We start from the raw sequence: 21,549 nt of genomic DNA, 5'->3' as shown, positions 1-21,549 counted from the left end.
CTAGCCACAGCCTCGACAAGCGTGAAGATCGATGGGCACGAGACCTCTTGCCTGCTGGACTCCGGGAGCACCGAAAGCTTCATCCATCCAGATATTGTATTGCCCTGCTCCCCTGAGATACACCCCGCCAATCAAAGAATCTCCCTGGCCTCGGGATCCCATTCTGTGGTGATCCGGGGGTACTGTATAGTCATACTCATGGTCCAGGGCGTAGAATTCAGTGGCTTCCACCTCTATGTCCTCCCCAACCTCTGCGCTGCCCTGCTACTCAGCCTGGACTTCCAGTGTAACCTCCAGAGCCTAACCTTTAAATTCGGCGGGCACCTACCACCCCTTACTGTGTGCGGCCTCGCGACCCTAAAGGTCGACCCACCTTCCGTATTCGCAAACCTAACCCCGGATTGCAAACCTGTCGCCACCAGGAGCAGACGGTACAGCACCCAGGACAGGACCTTCATCAGGTCCAAGGTCCAGCGGCTGCTTCGGGAAGGCATCATCGAGGCCAGCAACAGCCAAGGAGAGCCCAAGTGGTTGCGGTGAAAACTGGGGAGAAACACAGAATGGTCGTAGACTACAGCCAGACCATCAATAGGTACAGGCAGCTCGAAGCGTACCCCCTCCCACGCATATCTGATATAGTCAATCAGATTGCACAGTACCGGGTCTTCTCAACTGTGGACCTCAAATCTGCCTACCACCAGCTCCCCATCCGTAAGGCGGACCGCCCATACACTGCCTTCAAGGCAGATGGCCGCCTCTACCATTTTCTCAGGGTTCCCTTCGGCGTCACCAACGAGGTCTCGGTCTTCCAAAGGGAGATGGACTGAATGGTCGACCGGTACGGGTTGCGGGCCACCTTCTCGTACCTAGACAATGTCACCATCTGCGGTCACAATCAGCAGGACCACAATGCCAATCTTGCCAAATTTCTCCACACCGCTACTCTCCTAAACCTCACCTATAACAAGGAGAAGTGCATATTCAGCACGAACCGCTTAGCCATCCTAGGCTATGTGGTCCAGAACGGAGTTCTGGGGCCCGATCCCGACCGCATGCGCCCCCTCATGGAGCTCCCCCTTCCCCACTGCCCTAAGGCCCTCAAATGCTGCCTGGGGTTCTTTTCATACTACGCCCAGTGGGTCCCAAACTATGTGGACAAGGCCCGCCCACTTATCCAGTCCACCCTTATCCCCCTGACAGCCAAGGCTCAACAGGCCTTCAACCGTATTAGAGCCTATATCGCCAAGGCCGCGATGCATGCAGTAGACGAGACGCTGCCCTTTCAAGTGGAGAGCGATGCATCAGACGTCGCCCTAGCCGCCACGCTCAATCAGGCAGGCAGGCCCGTGGCATTCTTTCCACGAACCCTTCATGCCTCTGAAATTCGGCACTCCTCCATCGAAAAAGAGGCCCAAGCCATCATTAAAGCTGTGCGGCATTGGAGGCATTACCTGGCCGGCAGGAGATTCACTCTCCTCACTGACCAACGGTCAGTAGCCTTCATGTTCAATAACACACAACGGGGTAAGATCAAAAATGATAAAATCTTGAGGTGGAGGATCGAGCTCCGGCTAAATCTATAATTGGTTCAGGACTATCAAACCACCTTAAACTGGACTTCAGAAATAAAAATTTTTTTTTGCTTCTGTATATTAAATTTGCTCTGTTTATTGTTCTCCACCACCCCTGCCGGACTCAATTTTAACAGTGGGTGAATGTGGTAATCACCACTGTTGTACATATTAGAAGATGTGTGGTAAGACCCTGTACTACAGATACGGTGGTAGTCCCTGCCTCCTGGCTCTGCCCAGTAGGCGGAGTATAAATATGTGTGCTCCACATACAGCAGCCATTTCGCCAGCTGCTGTAGGAGGCCACACATCTTAGAGTAATTAAGCCTCCGTTGTATTCAACTCTCGTCTCTGTGCAATTGATCGTGCATCAAGAATCCATTGCTCCATGTTCGGACCGAATGCCTCAAGTTTCCCAAAAAGGGCACCTTGACTCACAGGCTGCTGAACGAGTTTGCTTTAAAGGAAAAGCTTCCACATGAAATCTGCTCTCCTGATTTCTCGAACAGTAGGAAGGCACTCCAATTGATAGTCATCGCTGAATGTAGTATCTTGAAAGAATGGTGATGTGCAAATAGATTAACAAATAAGCAACTTATTGAGGCAGATTGCTATTTGTAGAGAGTGAGATAAAGACTACCACACGCCACGACTCTAAACTCCTAACTAACAGTAAAACTCGCGCTTAGCCCCAGGATTCGCGCACTCCAGCCTGAATGGGTCACATGGTCCTCCAAGAACTCACCCCCTTAAAGGGGCATGCTACAACACAGAGCAACCATACTACCAAAGTCTTGCCCATTTTAGGTGGAGGTTGAAATTTTCCACGCCAAATTTTAGGGTTTACACCAAACCCCAAAATAGCAGGTCTTCTCAGAAATAACACAAAGCGCAAGTCCACAAAATTGCAGAGTTTTCTGAAAGAATTGCTTTGCACTGTATTTACAATCTGCTGCGAGATTAGTCTGTCAACAGCAGTTACATGGGTAATCAATGGCAAAGAATTACATAAGATTCACTGAATACCCAATAGATGAGTATGATGAGCATGATTTGTTTAGCTTTGTTGGACTCAGAACATTCCCCAAAGTGGCATGACACACCGATCTATAAGGATCTATGAGGAACATCATGGAGAATCAGAGAGCAGGCAGACATGGAAGAAATGTAGTTCAATGCAGATAGATAGTTTGAGGAGATGAACAGACAATGAAAATATATTCTAAATGGTACAATGCCTATGGTGGAGGAGGAAAAGAGAGATCTGGGACTGCGGGTAGTCAAGACTGAAAAGCAGGAATGCAAGTGGAGAAAGTCATTTAGAGATCACATCGAAGTTTCAGTTTTACATCGAATCATAAAAAGGTTGCAGCACAGGAGGAGACAGATTTGGCCCATCTTGTCCATGTCAGCCCAGAGGACACCCAGGTGTCCTTTCTCATTCTACCTTGCTGCATCCAGCCCATAGCCCTGCAACTGCAGAACCTAAGATGCAGATCCAAGTACTTTAAAAAAAAGTTTAGAGTCTTGCCTCCACCACCAATGCGGCCAGCGAATTCCAGACTCCAACTACCCTCTGCATAAAAAGATTCTTCCTCATGTCCCCTCAACACCTTCTGCCACTTATCTTTATCTATAAGACCATAAGACCATTAGACATAGGAGCAGAATGAGGCCACTTGGCCCATCAAGTCTGCTCCGCCATTCAATCATGGCTAATATTTTTCTCATCCCCATTCTCCTGCCTTCTCCCATAACCTCTGATCCCCTTATTAATCAAGAAGCTATCTACCTCTGTCTTAAAGACACTCAGTGATTTGGCCTCCACAGCCTTCTGTGGCAAAGTGTTTCACAGGTTAACCACCCTCTGGCTGAAGAAAGTCCTCCTCCTCCCTGTTTTAAAGGATCGTCCCTTTTGTCTGAGATGGTGTCCTCTGGTTCTAGTTTTTCCTACAAGTGGAAACATCCTCTCCATGCCCACTCAATCCAGCCCTCGCAGTATCCTGTAAGTTTCAATAAGATCCCCCCTCATCCCTTCTAAACTCCAACGAGTACAGACCCAGAGTCCTCCACCATTCCTCCTACGACAAGCTCTTCATTCCAAGGATTATTCTTGTGAACCTCCTCTGGACCCTTTTCAAGGCCAGAACATCCTTCCTTAGAGACGGGGCCCAAAACCTCTCACAATACTCCAAATGGGGACTGACCAAAGCCGTATACAGCCTCAGAAGTACATCCCTGGTATTGTAGTCTAGACCTCTCGACATGAATGCTAACATTGCATTTGCCTTCTTAACTGCCGACTGAACCTGTACGTTAACCTTCAGAGAATCATCAACAAGGACTTCCAAGTCCCTTTGTGATTCTGATTTCATAAGCGTTTAGAAAATAGTCTATGTCTCCATTCCTCTTTCCAAAGTGCATGACCTCGCACTTTTCCACATTGTATTCCATCTCCCACTTCTTTGCTCACTCTCTTAGCTTGTCCAAATTCTTCTGCAGTCCCCCTGCTTCCTCAATACTACCTGTCCCTCGACAGATCTTTGTATCATCTGCAAACTTAGCAACAGTACCTTCAGTTCCTTCTTCCAGATCATTAACGTATATTGTGAAAAGTTGTGGTCCCAGCACAGACCCCTGAGGCACACCACTAGTCACCAGCTGCCATCCTGAAAAAGACCCCTTTATTCCCACCGTCTGCCTTCTGCCAGTCAGCCAATCCTCTATCCATGCCAGGCTCTTACCCTTAACACCATGGGCTCTTAACTTATTTGACAGTCTCCTATGCGGCACCTTGTCAAAGGCATCTGGAAATCTAAATAAATCGCATCCATTGGTGCTTCTTTGTCTAACTTTCTGTTACCTCCTCAAAGAACTCTAACAAATTTGTCAGACATGACCTGCCTTTGAGAAAGTCGTGCTGACTCAATCCTATTTTATCATGCACTTCCAAGTACTTCGCAATCTCATCTTTAATAATGGACTCTAAAATGCATATAATGTCGCCTGGTTTGAGAATTCTCTGCCAAGGGAAACATTTTTATCCTGTCCACTCTATCTCTTCCCCTCATAATTTTTTAAATTTTAAATTTTTATTTTTTTTAAATTTCGAGTTGCCAATTCATTTTTTCCAACTAAGGGGCAATTTAGCGTGTCCAATCCACCTACCCTGCACATCCTTGGGTTGTGGGGGCGAAATCCACAGAAACACGGGAAGAATGTGCAAATTCCACACGGACAGTGACCCAGAGCCGGGATAGAACCTGGGACATCGGCGCCATGAGGCAGCTGTGCTAACCACTGCAACATCATGCTGCCCTATTCCCCTCATAATTTTGTACAATCAAGTCACCCCTCAGTCTTTTATGTTCCAAGGAAAATAATCACAACCTATCCAATCGCTCTTCGTCGACACACTTTTCTAGCCCTGACAGCTCTCTTGTAAGCCTCCTCTTCACTCTTTCCAGATAAATTACATCCTTCCTGTAATGTAGTGACCAGAACTGCACACAATACCCTAGTTGTTGCCTCGCCAGTGTTTTACACAATTCCAACATTATATCCTTACTTTGATATTCTATACCTCTGCCAATGAAGGAGAGCATTCCATACGTCTTCTTTACAACCTTGTCTACTTGAACTGTTGCCTTTAGGGACCTGTGTAACTATATGCCAAGATCGCTCACTTCATCTATCCCTCTTAGTATTTATTGTGCACTCCCTAGAAGTTTGACCTCTCTAACTGCATGACCTCAAACTTTTGTGTTAAAATTGATCTGCCACTTTATCGCCTACTCCACCAACAAATCTATATCATTTTGGAGATTATAGCTATCCTCTACACTATCTACTCCTCAGACAATATTTGTGTCATCTGCAAATTTCCCAATTGTGCCTCCCACATTCATATCCAAATCATTAATATATAACAGAAACAGAAAGAGTCCCAATACCGAGCCCTGTGGAACACTACTTGACACAACTTTCCAATTGCAAGGGCATCCATCGGCCATTACACTTTGTTTCCTGTTACTAAGCCAACTTTTTACCCAGTTTGCCACATTTGCCACTGTGTTGGCTATGTCCTCATTAATGCCGGGCCACTACACTGCCTCTCGGGCCAGTCGGCGGCACTTTTCTACGCCAAGGTGGCCCTCATGTAGTTGTTCCAGGACAAGCTGGCGCATGCTATGCGGGATGACAATGCAGTCCAGTTTTAGAAGAATCCCGTCTACTACCGCCAGATCATCTCTGACATTATAGAACTGAGGGCATTGGCCTTTGAGCCACCCGTCTGTTAGGTGGCGCATGACACGCTGTAGCAAAGGGTCAGCCGCCGTCTCGCGGCGAATTTGGACGAGGCGTTCATCCGTGGCAGGTAAATTGGAGGCCGCGAATGCCACATGGGCGTCAACCTGGCAGACAAATCCCGCTGGGTCACATGGAGTGTTGACTGCCCTGGAGAGCGTCAGCAATGATGAGGTCTTTGCCTGGGGTGTATACCAGCTGGAAGTCATATCGCCGGAGCTTGAGAAGAATACGCTGGAGGCGAGGCGTCATGTCGTTCAAGCCTATCTGTATTATTTTGACCAGCGTGAGATGGTCGGTCTCGACGGTGAATTGAGGAAGTCCGAAGACATAATCGTGAAACTTAACCACACCGGTCAGAAGGCCCAGGCACTCCTTTTCTATCTGCGCATAGCGCTGCTTCGTGGGGGTCATGGCCCGTGATGCATATGCAACGGGGGCCCATGCTGAGGCCTCATCATGTTGCAGGAGCACTGCCCCAATGCCGGATTGACTGGCATCGGTCGAAATTTTGGTCTCCTTTGCTGGATCAAAGAAGGCTAAGACCGGGGCCGTGGTCAGTTTTGCTTTGAGTTCTCTCCATTCGCGCTCGTGGGCAGGGAGCCACTGGAAGTCTGTTGAGTTCCTGACCAGGTTCCTGAGAGCCGTGGTATGAGAGGTGAGGTTAGGGATAAATTTCCCTAAAAAATTGACCATGCCCAGAAATCGGAGGACCGCCTTCTTGTCCTCTGGTGTTTTCATAGCTGTTATAGCAGCTACCTTGTCCGCATCCGGCTGCACACCCAATTGGTAGATGTGGTCCCTGAGGAACTTAAGTTCCATCTGACCAAAAGAGCATTTGGCCCTGTTGAGGCCAAATACGTGCTGGAGGCGACTAACATGCTCCTGCGGGGTGGTGGACCAAATGATTATGTCGTCGACATAGACGCGAACACCTTCAATGCCTTCCATTATTTGTTCCATAATCCTATGGAACACTTCTGATGCAGAGATGAACCCAAACGGCATCCTGTTGTAACAATATCTGCCAAAGGGGGTATTGAATGTGCAAAGTTTCCTGCTGGATTTGCCAGAATCCTTTTGAGGCATCGAGTTTGGTGACGAGCTTGGCGTGAGCCATCTCACAAGTGAGCTCTTCGCGCTTGGGAATTGGATAATGCTCCCTCACGATATTGCGATTTAGATCCTTGGGATCAGTGCAAATTCTCAATTCGCCGGAAGGCTTTTTTACACATACCATGGAATTGACCCAGTCGGTTGGTTCCGTGACTTTGGAAATCACTCCTTGGTTCTGGAGGTCCTGCAGCTGCTGCTTGAGGCGGTCCTTAAGGGGTGCTGGGACCCTGCGAGGTGCGTGCACCACAGGCATGGCATTCTGTTTTAATAAGATATTGTAGGTGTATGGGAGCGTGCCCATGCCCTCGAAGACATCGTGGTGCTGGTTGATAATGGCGTCGAGTTGCGCCCTGAAGTCAGTGTCCTGAAAGGCAGACGTGTCAGCAGGAGAGAGGGAGTGAACTCTCTGAACTAGGTTCAACAGCTTGCATGCCTGCGTGCCAAGCAGGGAGGTATTCGAGGAGCCCACGATTTCAAAGGGAAGGATGGCTTTGCGTCACCTGTGCGTCACTTCAAGTTGGCATGAGCCGCTGGCAGCAATGGCATTGCCATTGTAATCTAATAGCTGGCAGGCTGATGGAAGGGTGGCTGGTTTGACACGAAGGCTTTGGAGGTCAGACAATGAGATTGGCGGAGGCACCAGTGTCCAGGCGGAATCGTATTTGGGACCGGTTGACCGTAAGGGTGGCACACCACACATCATCTGGATCGATGCTGTATACCGATAGAGGCTGGATTCTTTGCTTCGGGGACACCCTGTTTTTTGTAACGATACCGACTCGAAAAGGCGCCTTCGGGTCCTCGGTGTCAATGTTGGGTAGCAGATCCGCATCGGATTTGGTGACCATGGGTTGAATGGCCCGGACATTCCTGCGAGGCTGGCGGAAGCGATATGAGATGGCAGGCTGAGCTGCTCTGCATAAAGCTGCTGCGGGCAGACGCTGTCCATTTTGCAGGATGACTGTATGCTGGTGGAAGGCAGATCACTTGCAGGTAGGTCTAAGAAGTTCTAATATCCCTCAACTCCTGATATCATGATGTGTTGGGTGCTCGGGATCCGTGGAACACATACAGGCCACCAACACTTAAAATAGTGCAACACGATTTTATTAAGTCAGAAACTGTTGAACATACTTTCACTGTGGGTTAACATGATATTAGATTGAACTAAAGACCTACGCCTTGTCCTAACCAATCTATGCACTCAGCACATGGTGAAGATCTGTGCTGCAAGCTGTAAGCTCTGTACTACTAGGAGGCTGCATCTCGAATGAGCGGGAACTCTGATGCCCCCTGTCTTTATAGTGCGTGTGCTCTAACTGGTGATTGGCTGCGGTGTTGTGTGTGTTGATTGGTCCCGCTGTGTGTCCATCAGTGTGTGTGTACCTGCACCATGATATATTGGTGTATATTATGACATCCCTGTCATGTTGAAGCCCAAGAGGGACTGCAACTATAGTCACCATAACTCAAGCAAGCTTTATCTTCAGAGGGCAGAAAATTCCTTTGGCCTTCCTGCCACCAGACAGCATCTCCAAAATCCAACAAGCATTGGCATGGTGGTATTGTCACTGGGTGCATAATCCAGAGACCCATAATCATGCTCTGGGAACTGGGGTTTGAATCCTGCCATGGTAGGTGGTGAGATTTGAATTCAACAAAAATCTGGAATTCAAAGTCTAAAGATGGCCATGAAACCAAGGTCGATTGTTGTAAAAACCCACCTGGTTCAGTAATATCCTTTAGGGAAGGAAACTTGCCATCCTTACCCTGTCTGGCCTACATGTGACTCCAGATCCACAGCAATGTGGTTGACTCTTAGATGCCCTCAAGGATGGGCAATAAATGCTGGCCTAGCCAACGATGCCACATCCCATCAATGAATAAAGGAAATACTGTATGTCAAATTTTTATCAATGGGGATAATTCATTCTATGCTCCCTGGCATAATATTTTCAGGATTTATCTATTCAACTCCAAGTACGTTAATCATGACTTTCATTTACAGCTTCCCATTTCACCCAGGCCTTCTAAGTTCTCTTTATTGGTAAACAGCTGCTACTGCACCAGCCATTTGAGAAAGACATGCTTCAATAAGAATGCAATGGCCCTTAAATATTGGAGAAGGGTTTCCTAAAGTCATTGTTTTTTGCCAGCTCTTGGTGTTGTGATAGTCTGTCCTATTTATCTCGCAGGGAAGCTTTTCATCAAATCAGATTTAAGCCACTTAATTCACAAGCTATCCTAAGCATGCTTGAAAACTGCTGTTTATATGTCATGGCACCATTTCCCCCAATTTCTGGGGATAGTCTGTCCACTTCCTGCAACAAGGCAGAAAAGAGAACTTCAACCCTTGGCAGGCATTTCTTTTGGTTGCTTTTGTCTCAGTTCGCATGCTATTTGTCTGCCAATATTCAAGGCCGAGACAGTGCTCTGATTAAAGGCATCGCCAAAAAAGTATATGTTTTAACTGAATGCAATGATTACTTCATTGGTAACAGCTCTCATCTCTGACTCAGATAGTTGCAGATTCAAATCCCACTCCAGAGCCTTGATCACAAATTCTAGGCTCAGTGCAGCACTCCGACGCACTCTCTTTCAGACATGATGTTAAATCACAGCCCAGTTACTCCCCTCAGGTAGTTGTGAACAATTCCATGGCGTGGTTTGAAAGAGCAGGAGAGTTCTCGCCAGTGTTCCGGACAATATTTACCTCTCAGCCAGAACCACTAAAACAGATAATCTGCTCATTTATCTCATTCCTATTTGTGAACCCTTATTGTGGGCATATTGATTGCCACATTTCATACATTATAACAACATTTCAAAAGTATTTCATTGGCTGTGTATCACTTTGAGACATCCTTATACCACGAATGACGCTACATAAAGTGAGTCTTTCTTTCATTATTTGCAATAGCTGTTGCACAACTGGCAGTTTCCTGTCTCTGGCAGTAGCAAACACATTCACACATTTCTATTATAAATGATGTCAACTGATCTGTAAATATAATGGTGATGTTTAATTTTCTCAAGAGCTTTTTACATTTCTGTTCTCTCCTTCCCCCCTTAATTAAACACTTGGGGTGTTGGTAGCCCTTTTGTATTTCACCAAATAGCTGCTCTTCATGTGGCAGCTTCTAAAATTAATGTTAGTGGACCTGTTGGAGAGGTCTTGTGTTGCAGTGGGTAACGTTCCTGCTTCTGAGCTCCAAGTTCAAGTTCCACTCCCAGACTTCATGGCCAAGGAAAGTGCATTCATAACGTGGCCAAACAAGTTGAGAATCAATCTGTAAATCCTTCCAATACACACCAATGGAAGGCGGTAAGAGCGGGTCATCGAGGTCAGCTACCTGATGGAAAGGAAAGTTGGAGCCTCTACCATCAGTATTCATAGCTCCAAACCACAACATGCAAGTAAGCTCGGAGGGGCCAACTGGCTGAGTCAGCTGGATGACCAGTGTAGATCAGATTGGGCTGCCAACACCATGGGGTTCGCTCCCCATTCTGGCTGGGCGGATTTGGGACCTGCCCCCTTGCTCTATCCATGGAGAAGATCACGGCACTATGGGTGAGACCTGCCTTTGGACAGAGAAAAAGACCAATTCAACATGAAAAATGCCACAGCTGAGCCAAATCCTGACCCTTGTTGATGTCCATATGCGGTTTCCAGGAGGAGTCACTGGATAATTGGCTGTTGTTTCCCTCCCTCCCTCTTCCCTATCTAAGGGCATTCCAGTTAATTGTGTCATTATCAACTATTCAAGATAAGATTAGCTAATTTAGCAGTAGGCAGGGAATCAAATCAGGTCAAATCTTGGTCTCTGCCTCAGTACTAAACAAGGTGATAGATACATTTTCTGAGTTATCAGTTTCAGAATATATTTTTTCTTATTATAATTATATTCACACAAAGTGAGAATCATTGCTCAGGGTTTGAAGCTACATTGGCTGCCCATTCAGTTATTAATATTTCTTAATTTATTTCAGGCAGTAAAATGACTACAGGGTAAGGCTCAAGATATCAGATTGGATAGTAGTTCAGGGATTTGGTTGTCTAATTAGAAATTATATTGTCTTAATGAAATGAAATAGTGCTGATAGACAATTAGGTGGAGCAGAATATGTGGATGGGCATGACATTTCTCTGCACTTGTTCATTTTAACTTTTAATATGTTGCATTAAAGTTACAATGTTTGTTGGGGAGGGGTTCACAATAAACATTGATTTGTTATCAAACGTCAGTCAGTTCTATTAAGCTTCGTTCAAAATAATTTCTCCTGTCTTCCTCTTTGTACTTGGTTCCATCTGAAGGCATATTGTTAAAGCGGCGTTGAGTAATCTAGGAATAACAGCAAGTTAGATTGTGTACTGTTTGAAAGGATAATGGGGTGGGTTTTGTGGTGAACAGCAATCAAATGGTGCTAGTTGTTGGTTGGATATGCACCTGTCCACAGACTTTCTGGAATCGATTTAATGGCCACGTTGTGCTTGAGCGAGAGCATGACAAAGTCATTAGCTCATGGGAGAGATCAAAATCAGGAACCATGCTGGGCGCTGATTGATTTGCGATCAAACCAGCCGCTCCCTTGGTGAAATCAGGATCCTGCTTAGGCATGGCGAGAAACCAATAATCACAATATAATTAAAGGGAACAACCACCCATCCAATGGCCTCCAGTGATCTAACTGCCTCCCCAGCAAGTGGTCACGTGGTGCCGATTAGTGCACCCTTTTAAAAACGTGATACTGGCAGAATGGCTGCTGTTGGGATTTGAGGAGGTGAGGAGCCATTTCCACTCCTAGGCAATGAGCCCAGGGCATTGGGGTTGCTGCCCTGGTGCTGGCATGAGGGGGGGTGGGGAAATGGTGGGGAAACCCCTGAGGGAGGCAGCAGTGTCGACAGAGGCTCAAGTTGGCGGCCTATGCGCAGGGCCATGCCCATGGCACTGAGTACCCAGAGGGACCCAAAGGGGGAGACAGCCCAAGTTGTCCAGGCGTCGCTGGTCTTTCGAACAGATGACGGATAGCGTGTGCCGCAGGAGGCCTCAACAAGGAGATGGTGCAGTTCCTGTGCCATGTCCTTATGGATGTGGCACTACGTGGAGGAGGAGGATACCCGCTCCTGGTGGCCGTCAAGGTCACCGCAACCCTGAACTTCTAGGTCTCAGTGTCATTCCAGGGCTCGAGCGGGGGACTTGTGCACCATTTCACAAGCTACAGCCCACAAGTGCATCCATGAGGTCATGGATGCTCTGTTTGTCCGGGCAGCTAACTATGTAAACTTTGACATGGACCAGGCCCAACAAGATGCCCGGGCAGCAGAATTCTCCGCTATCGTCAGGACCCCAGGCCCAGTGGGTAATAGATGGCACGCATGTCGCCATGCACTCACTGGGCCATCAGGGATCAACAGGAAAGGATTCCACTCCATGAATGTCCAACTTGTGTGCAACCGCCACCTGAAGATCATGCACCTGTGTGCACGCTTCCCAGGAAGTGTGCAAGACAGCTACATCCTGGGGCAGTTGGACATTCCCGGCCTCTTCGAGAAACTACCCAGGATGGCAGGTTGGCTCTTCAGGAATAACGAGTACCAGCTGAGGACCTGGCTAATGACACTGGTGTGGAGGCTGGTGAATGATGTGGAGACCCAATACAACAAGGCCCATTCGGCTACTCAGGCTGTCATTGAGCGGTGCATTGGGCTCCTCAAAATGGGGTTCCGATGCCTCGACCGCTCTAGTGGTGCACTGCAGGACACATCCCAGAGGGTTGCTCGCTTTATGGTGGTCTGCTCTGCCCTCCACCGCCTGGCACAGCAGTGGGGAGAAACGCTGGAGGCGGAGGGGATGGAACATGTGTCCACCACTGAGGAGGAGGACAAGGAGGACCCATGGGACCAGCCGGAGGATGGAGGGCACGTGGCTGCAGCGAGGGTCCAGCAAGCCCGGAGTGCAAAGGAAGCCCTCATCCTTGCCTTCTTCTATCTCACACCTTCCATTTCCCCCTCCCCCCTTCCTCTCACTTCCCCCTCCACCCTCCCAGGGTCTGCGCAACATCACTCCAGGGTGATGGGACTGTGTCCAGGACCTGCATGCCCAGGGGCTAAGGGCAGTGGATTGATGGTCAGCCCGCATTGCAGAAGGAAGTGCCAGAGGCATCATATTTCTCGAGTACAACGTTTATTAATACTGTACATATATGTCCCGTACTGCCTCTAGCCCCCAATGGTGAATACAGTGGTCTCCTCGGAGCTCCCCTCCAAGGTGTTCTCATTAGAGGCAGGGGAGGGGACCACCCTGAATGGGCCATCGGATGGAGATCCTGCGGGAGAATGGACATCTGGTCAGTGGGATGGATGGGTCAGTCTGTATGGCATTAACAACTTATGTGTGATAGGTCATCTGGATGGGGTGTCAACCCGCCCCTGCGGCCTGGTGAAGGGCATTGATCTTATGGCACTGGGTGGCGGTCCCCCTGGTGACCGTCCCTGGGAGCTGACAGTTGCTGCTACTTCCTCCCTGGCGGCACTGGGTGTCCTGTGGCTGACCCTCCGAGCCCCTTGGGGAACAGGGCATCCCGTCCGGTCTCGTCCGCATCCAATGTCGGCACCCTGAATTGTGATACTGGTCTCCTCTTTGGCTTGGCTGCAAGCTGTGTGGGGCTTGCTCTGCAGGGTCGGTTTAAGTGCAGCTCACCCATGTTAGCGCGGAGCTGGCAGGCGGGACCATCAATTTTGGTGTGAAGCCCATGGGCCTTTTTAAGTGGACCAATTAATGTTTCATACCAGTGATGGCCTTGCCGGGTCAAGTGTCGGGAAACTCCCAGCAGTTCCCGCTCACTACCACACTTAGAAACTTTTCCATTAAATCACGCCCTCTATGTATGTTTACATGACAAGTACTTGTGAGCCATTCAAAAAGAACAGTGTGTTCTACAGAGTATCAGGGACCTGTGTTAACAGGGGAAATGATTCAGAACCTGAACCAGAAACTGGATTATTGAGTTCCAGGTAAAATCAGGCTTCGAAAATAAAATAAAGCATGGGAAAGAAAGACTGGATTGAGAGGGAGAGAGAGAATAAAAGTTTTTAAAAACACTTGCTATAATTATCTTCAGAGTTGCAGTCAAAAAGACTAATGTCTCAGCAATTGAAAAAGGAATCTTGGCCAATGTTTTCACTCAGATGTGTAATGTTTGCTATTTGTGTTTTATCATGATCAAGCAGTTTCTGATAACATTGTGCCCAAAATAATTCTTTATAACACTGAGTTATTAGGAAGAACAAAATAAACAATTAGAATACAGCTGTGATAATGCAACAAAGCTGATATTTTACTATGCCTGGAGGTGCCCAATCTGAGTTTTAATGTCGCTTGTCGCTGTTCAAACTATGTCCAGGAATAACCACAACCGTGTGCAGGGTTGGGCTGTGGCATAATCACATTATCTAATCATGATATTTTACTAGTTATGCATGCAACAGCACTCAAGTGACAACAAGAACCACCAAAATTCTAAGTAAGGTAAACAAATCCGCACAACACACATGGGGATCAAGACCATCTCTGTCATGTCTGGAAAAAGTCTTTTTTTTCCTGTGAACCAATTCCTGTGCTCATCGCCAGAAATTCCACTGCAGAACAGCCTCCATGGAACTGGAAGGGACACCAACTTCCATCTGTCATACCACCCTTGAGGGATGTAAGGCTCTTGATAGATGTTCATCGAGTTTCCTTTCTTCATGACCATTCGAGTGGGTCAAGGACATTTCCCCCTTGTCCGAATGACAGCTGTGCAAAGATCCAAGCGTTGGCACAAAATTGCAAACTGCACCATGCCTGAAGTACGTATTTGCCATTTTAGTTAAGTGGGGGCGAGCCTCAGCTTTAACAATTAAGGCTGTTCTTGGGCAGTCGTATCCTGAGTTATCACATCTAAGCCAGCATGTGAAGAAAATTATTCTCTGTGGGGTTAAGCTCACCTCACTGTGGTGCAGCACAGCCACAGCTATTTTGCTTGCTCTAAACTGCCACAGATTATTGGGGGAAGCTTTATAGCAACCCTTGGCCCGGTGACATACAGCAACGACAGGATCTCAAAACAGAATCTGCTAGAGAGAGTTGATCAGGAGAGTCCAGAGCAGGACAGACCAGTGCTAGTGTTAGCTCTGTATAGAGCTCCAGAATCTCTGGTTAACAAAGAAGAAACATAACTTGGAAACAAAGCAGTATAAAGATGATTTCTTGAAGTACGGTTTTGTCAATTGAGCCAATGCAAATAAGGATGCAAACCCCATGCGTGTTATATGCAGGGAAGTATTGGCAAATGAGAGGAGAAGTTTCAATTTTGAAAGAGAAATTGGGTTATGATGCACAATTAATGACCACTAAAGCGAGGTTGTAGTCCAACTGAAGGCTTTAATAAGCTAGATGTTTCCCCCAGCAGCTCAGGTACAGAACGAAGGCTGCTAGGGCGGCACGGGCTCTTATACCCCACCTTTCAGGGAGGAGCTACCTTACAGCTTGACCAATAGGAAACATACAATATCTACCAATGGTGTTCCAGCATTACCAGGTACCGTAATACCTCTACACAGACTACCACATTCACCCCCTGTTAAAAAAGAGTCCGACGGGGGTGGTGGCCTGACATTACCACATGGTTACGTGGTAGAAATTATAGTTATGGAGGTACCGTAATACCTCCGTACAGCAATTTGTAACTATTTACAATTCTATTTACTATTTATAATTTATGATTCATAATTAACTATACACTTTAAAATGAAGCAATCGGTCGATCGGGGGCCCTGGTCGCCCTCTGTGATTGTCGAAGCTTCGGTGGTGACTCCGGTGGAGGCTCGGGCGTCTGTGACTCCGGGAGCGTGACGTCGATCTCTGTGGCAGCTTCAACACCCCTAGACGGCGCTGGTGGGAAAAACGGTTGACCTGGGAAGGGAGCGTCTGCGGGGTGCGTCGGTGGGTGGGGGGGCCTAGACGGGGCCGGCGGAAGGACCGATCCTCCTGTAAGGTGCACTGGTGGTGGGAGGGTGGGACTGGTGGCTGGGGTGTGCGTGGGGCTCCAGCGGGCGCCAGGTCTCGTAGGGAGACCATATCTTGTCTGCCGTCGGGGTACGCCACGTAGACGTACTGGGGGTTGGCGTGGAGAAGATGGACCCTCTCGACTCTCTTGTGTGCCCGCACGTGTTTTCGGTGCAGGATGTGTCCAGGAGCCTCCAGCCAGGTTGGGAGCGAGGTCCCAGAGGAGGACTTCCTGGGGAAGGAGATGTTCGTGAGTTGTTTGGTTGGTTGTGGTACAAAGCAGTGACCGGATGGAGTGGAGGGCATCCGGGAAGACTTCCTGCCAGCAGGAGACTGGGAGATTCCTGGACCGTAGGGCCTGTAGGATGGTCTTCCAGACCGTTCCATTCTCCCTCTCTACCTGTCCGTTACCCTGGGGGTTGTAACTGGTCGTCCTGCTCGAGGCGATGCCCTTGCTGAGCTGGAATTGACAGTTTGTCGCTCATAAAGGAGGACCCCCTATCACTATGTATGTAAGTGGGGAACCCAAACAGTGCAAAGATACTATGGAGGGCCTTGATGACGGTGGTTGCGGTCATGTCGGGCCAGGGGATGGTGAATAGAGTACTCGTCAATCAATTTCAGGGAGTACGTGTTGCGGTCGGTGGAGCGGAGGGGTCCTTTGAAGTCCATGCAGAGGCGTTCAAAGGGACGGGAAGCCTTTATCAGGTGCGCTTTCTCTGGCCGGTAGAAGTGCGGTTTACACTCCGCGCAGATTTGGCAGTCCCTGGTGGCTGTCCTGACCTCCTCGATGGAGTAGGGCAGGTTGCGGATCTTGATAAAGTGGAAAAAGCGAGTGACCCCCGGGTGGCAGAGGTCCTCGTGGAGGGCTCGGAGGCGGTCCACTTGTGTGTTGGCACATGTGCCGCGGGACAGGGCATCAGGAGGCTCGTTTAGCTTCCCGGGACGATACAAGATCTCGTAGTTGTAGGTGGAGAGTTCGATCTTCCACCGCAAGATCTTATCGTTTTTTATCTTGCCCCGCTGTGCATTATCGAACAGGAAAGCAACCGACCGTTGGTCAGTGAGGAGAGTGAATCTCCTGCCGGCCAGGTAATGCCTCCTTCTACTCAACTTCTACTATGGCCTGGGCCTCCTTTTCGACTGAGGGGTGGCGGATTTCGGAAGCATGGAGGGTACATGAGAAGAAGGCCACGGGTCTGCCCGCTTGGTGAGGGTGACCGCCAGAGCTACGTCAGACGCGTCGCTCTCGACCTGGAAGGGGAGGGATTCGTCGATGGCGTGCATCGTGGTGCTTTGATGCAGTTGAAGGCCTGGCGGGCCTCTATCGACAGGGGAAAAGCTGTGGATTGGATCAGGTGACGGGCCTTGTCCGCATAGTTGGGGACCCACTGGGCATAGTAAGAGAAAACCCTAGGCAGCGCTTCAGGGCTTTGGAGCAGTGAGGGAGGGGGAACTCCATAAGGTGGCGCATGCATTCAGGGTCGGGGCCTATAACTCCATTTCGCACTACATAGCCGAGGATGGCTTGGGGCCGCACAGGGACTGTGGAGAGGTTTGTGGTGGCGGTCCGCATTCGCTGCCGGAGGCCACAGCGACCGCACGGGGCTGGCATACCACCACGAAATGGCCCTTTTTACCGTATCCCTTGCAGGTGGATGGGCGGGCCGGGCAGCGCTGCCGGGGGTGCTTGGCCTGCCCGCAAAAGTAGCAGCGGGGCCCCCCGGCTTTGCCAGGCCACCTTGCAGCACAAGCTTGTGGGGGGATGGGGGATGTCTCGGGGTCGGCTGCGGAGTGGTTCCACGATGCCCAGTGGGCTGCCGAACGGTCGGGAACATAAGCGCGGGCGTTTCTGGAGGCCACATCCAGGGAACCTGCAATGGTCCGTGCCTCCTTGAGGCCTAGGGTGTCTTTTTCCAGCAATCACTGGTGGATTTGGGAAGACAGCATACCTGCCACAAAAGCGTCCCGGATCAAGAGTTCTGTGTGGTCGCCCGACGAAACTTGCGGGCTGCAGTTTCTCCCCAACACCAAGAGCGCACGGTAGAATTCTTCCAGCAATTCCCCAGGGATTTGTCACCTCGTTGCTAGCAGGTGTCGGGTGTAGACCTGATTTACCGGGCGAATATAATGTCCTTTTAGCAGCTCTAGTGCTGCATCGAAGTCTTCCGCATCCTCGATGAGGGTTTAAATTTCCGGGCTCACCCTCGAGTGTAGGACTTGCATTTCTGTTCTCCCGTGGGTGTGTTTTCGGCTGTTCCGAGATGTCCTTTAAAACACGCCAGCCCGTGCTTGAAGATTGCCGCTGAGTTCGCCACGTGTGGGCTGAGTTGCAGACACTCCGGCTTGATTCGGATTTCCATCCTTTTAAATCTAGCTTATTAAATTGATGCACAATCAATGACCACTAAAGCGAGGTTGTAGTCCAACTGAAGGCTTTAATAAGCTAGATGTTTCCTCCAGCAGCTCAGGTACAGAATGAAGGCTGCTGGGGTGGCACGGGCTCTTATACCCTGCCTTTCAGGGCGGAGCTACCATACAGCTTGACCAAAAGGAAACATACAATATCTACCAATGGTGTTCCAGCATTACCAGGTACCATAATACCTCTACACAGACTACCACAGGTTACAAATTCCTTTTGACATTGAGACCCCAGAGTCAGTTATCAACTTACAGCTGACTCCAAATTAAAAGACAGTGCTGCTGTACCTGACCTGTGACCTGGGCAGCACGGTAGCATTGTGGATAGCACAATTGCTTCACAGCTCCAGGGTCCCAGGTTCGATTCCAGCTTGGGTCACTGTCTGTGCGGAGTCTGCACATCCTCCCCGTGTGTGCGTGGGTTTCCTCCGGGTGCTCCGGTTTCCTCCCACAGTCCAAAGATGTGCAGGTTAGGTGGATTGGCCATGATAAATTGCCCTTAGTGTCCAAAATTGCCCTTAGTGTTGGGTGGGCTGGGTTATGGGGATAGAGTGGAGGTGTTGACCTTGGGTGGGGTGCTCTTTCCAAGAGCTGGTGCAGACTCGATGGGCCGAATGGCCTCCTTCTGCACTGTAAATTCTATGATAATCACATTAAAAACACACCAAAAGCCCATGAGGTTTTCAACATTCTGGAGTACCATCTCTGAGAAGTATCCAATGCTGAGTAAAACATGCATTGTTGCTAGTACGCTTCACAATTACCTACATGTGGGGCAGCATGGTAGCACAGTCGGTAACACTGTTGCTTCACAGCTCCAGGGTCCAGGTTTGATTCCTGATTTGGGTCACTGTCTGTGTGGAGTCTGCACATTCTCCCCGTGTCTGCGTGGGTTTCTTCCGGGTGCTCCGGTTTCCTCCCACAAGTCCCGAAAGACATGCTGTTAGATAATTTGGACATTCTGAATTCTCCCTCTGTGTACTCGAACAGGCGCCAAAATGTGGCAACTTGGGGCTTTTCTCAATAACTTCATTGCAGTGTTAATGTAAGCCTACTTGTGACAATAAAGAATATTATTATTATTACATGTGCGAGGTTGCATTTTCCATTTTCAGAAAGATGAAGATGGCACAAAGGGACTGGCTGAAGTCTGCACCTGTTGCGTTCATTGCCCTCTCCTCCTGTGACCCTGATTCAACTGAGATTGTGAAAACCAACAGGCTCTCCATCGCATTAAAGGTGAGCGAACATGACATTGTTGGGGACGCCAGCAGATTTTGTCGCGAAGGTAAGCCAGCGTGAGTCACGAAGGTCAGCCGCTTGGCTCAGGAACGGTGGCCGGTGTGGCTACCACAGGTCAGCCGTGTGGGTCAAGAGGGTTGGCCGGCATGGATCTCGAAGGTTGGCCGCGTGGTCAAGAAGGTTGGCTGGCGTGGGTCCTGAAGTTCGACCGCGTGGGTCAAGAAGGTTGGCTGGCGTGGGTCCCGAAGATCGGCTGGTTGGCAAAACTGGGTCCTGGGGAAAACAGAAAAACACTGACATAAATCACTGAAGGTTCCTAATTAAAAAAACTGACAACCACCTTACCCAGAAATAAAGTGTCCAAGAGGCAGAGCAAGAAGTAACCAAGTCAGAAAATAAATTTGGATGAAGATGACTGATCTTGGGATAATTCTAAAGAAATGTAATTTCTATTACTGTGAATGACCTAATTGCACCATATGTAGGAATGATAAGGAATGACTGCCAACTCTGCATGCTTAAAGAGCTGTGGAATGAGAGCTATTGAACAGCAGTTCAGCATTTGGCAAAAAGGAAATAAGCAGAGAAATATGTAATCTAATGTCATCTAATTATTGGTAACAAAACTGTCTCAGATTAAAAAGGCTCTGCCCATTTGATCCAGAACCGCAATCTTTTACAGCCTTACCATTGCAGCATCTAGATGTTTTCTTTAATAAATACCTCCACTGTCCTGAAATGAGTTTGTCCAGCCTTCCATTACAATTATTGAACAGCTTCTGTGCACTGAAATACTCCCTGATACCTACCTGTCCTAGATCTTCTCTTCACACCCTTAAACTGGCACCATTTTGCCTTGCTGCTTTCTAGCATTTTGGAGGGCTTTTTTGGGGGCGTTTCTATTCCATGAAGAATATGTGCACCTCAACAAAGATCTCCCTGAGATGTATTTTTTTGTGTTCGAGAGTTGGGTTTAACAGACGTTCCTCCTATTTCATGAGTTTTTCACGAGGTCCTATTTATACAAACCCAGTTGAGCTCTGCTTGTTGTGAGATTTAAGTAACCTCCTCAACCTCCTCTGAGGCCGCAGTTCCACTGGGTGAATCTTGTCAATTTAGTTAATTTTCATTGAGATTACAATAAATGCTATTTATATATAATAGGAACAGGAAAATCCCAGAATTTAATGGTTCCATGCCTCACAGTCTCCCAATCAGATATTCAACCAATTGTATCCGTGCCAGATCTTTGGTGGACCTATCAATTCATCCCAATCCTTTGATATTTCCCCATAGACCTGCAATTCTTTTTCGCTTTATGTATTTATCAAATTCCCTTTTGAAAACATTATTTTTCTTTTTTTTAAAATAAATTTAGAGCACCCAATTACTGTTTTTTCCAAATAAGGGGCAATCCACCCAATCTGCACATCTTTAAGTTGTGGGGGTAAACCCACGTAGACACGGGGAGAAAGTGCAAACGCCACACAGACAGTCCTCAGCGCCATAGGCAGCAGTGCTAACCACTGGACCACCGTGCTGCCCTTTGAAATCATTATTGAATATACATCAACCACCCTCTTCAATGAATTCCATTTCCCAGCGATTCAAATGAAAGCAAATTACTGCGGATGCTGGAATCTGAAACGAAAGAGAAAATGCTGGAAAATCTCAGCAGGTCTGGCAGCATCTGTAGGGAGAGAAAAGAGCGAATGTTTCGAGTCCGATGACTCTTTGTCAAAGCTAACAGACAGAGAAAGTGGGAATATTTATACTGTGGAGTGAAAGATGAGCCATAGCCACAGAAACCCAGGGAAACCGGGTGCTAATGGCCACAGAAA

General features: G+C 48.4%; 2 long non-coding RNA genes across 2 annotated transcripts in view; one reads left to right on the top strand and one right to left on the bottom strand.

Annotated features, from left to right (window-relative positions):
• LOC140428060 (uncharacterized) overlaps nt 1-19,698 on the top strand; it is a 76,761-nt gene extending 57,063 nt beyond the window's left edge. The window contains exon 3 of the long non-coding RNA XR_011948687.1: nt 19,582-19,698. This is a non-coding gene — a long non-coding RNA (uncharacterized lncRNA). The remainder of the gene's footprint in view (nt 1-19,581) is intronic.
• LOC140428063 (uncharacterized) overlaps nt 18,461-21,549 on the bottom strand; it is a 205,832-nt gene continuing 202,743 nt past the window's right edge. The window contains exon 3 of the long non-coding RNA XR_011948689.1: nt 18,461-19,981. This is a non-coding gene — a long non-coding RNA (uncharacterized lncRNA). The remainder of the gene's footprint in view (nt 19,982-21,549) is intronic.

This window comes from Scyliorhinus torazame, chromosome 8 (assembly GCF_047496885.1).
Source record: "Scyliorhinus torazame isolate Kashiwa2021f chromosome 8, sScyTor2.1, whole genome shotgun sequence".
In the NCBI taxonomy this organism is placed as follows: Eukaryota; Metazoa; Chordata; class Chondrichthyes; order Carcharhiniformes; family Scyliorhinidae; genus Scyliorhinus; species Scyliorhinus torazame.
Note: the sequence above shows the minus strand (reverse complement) of the source record. Positions and strands in the feature narration are given on the sequence as shown.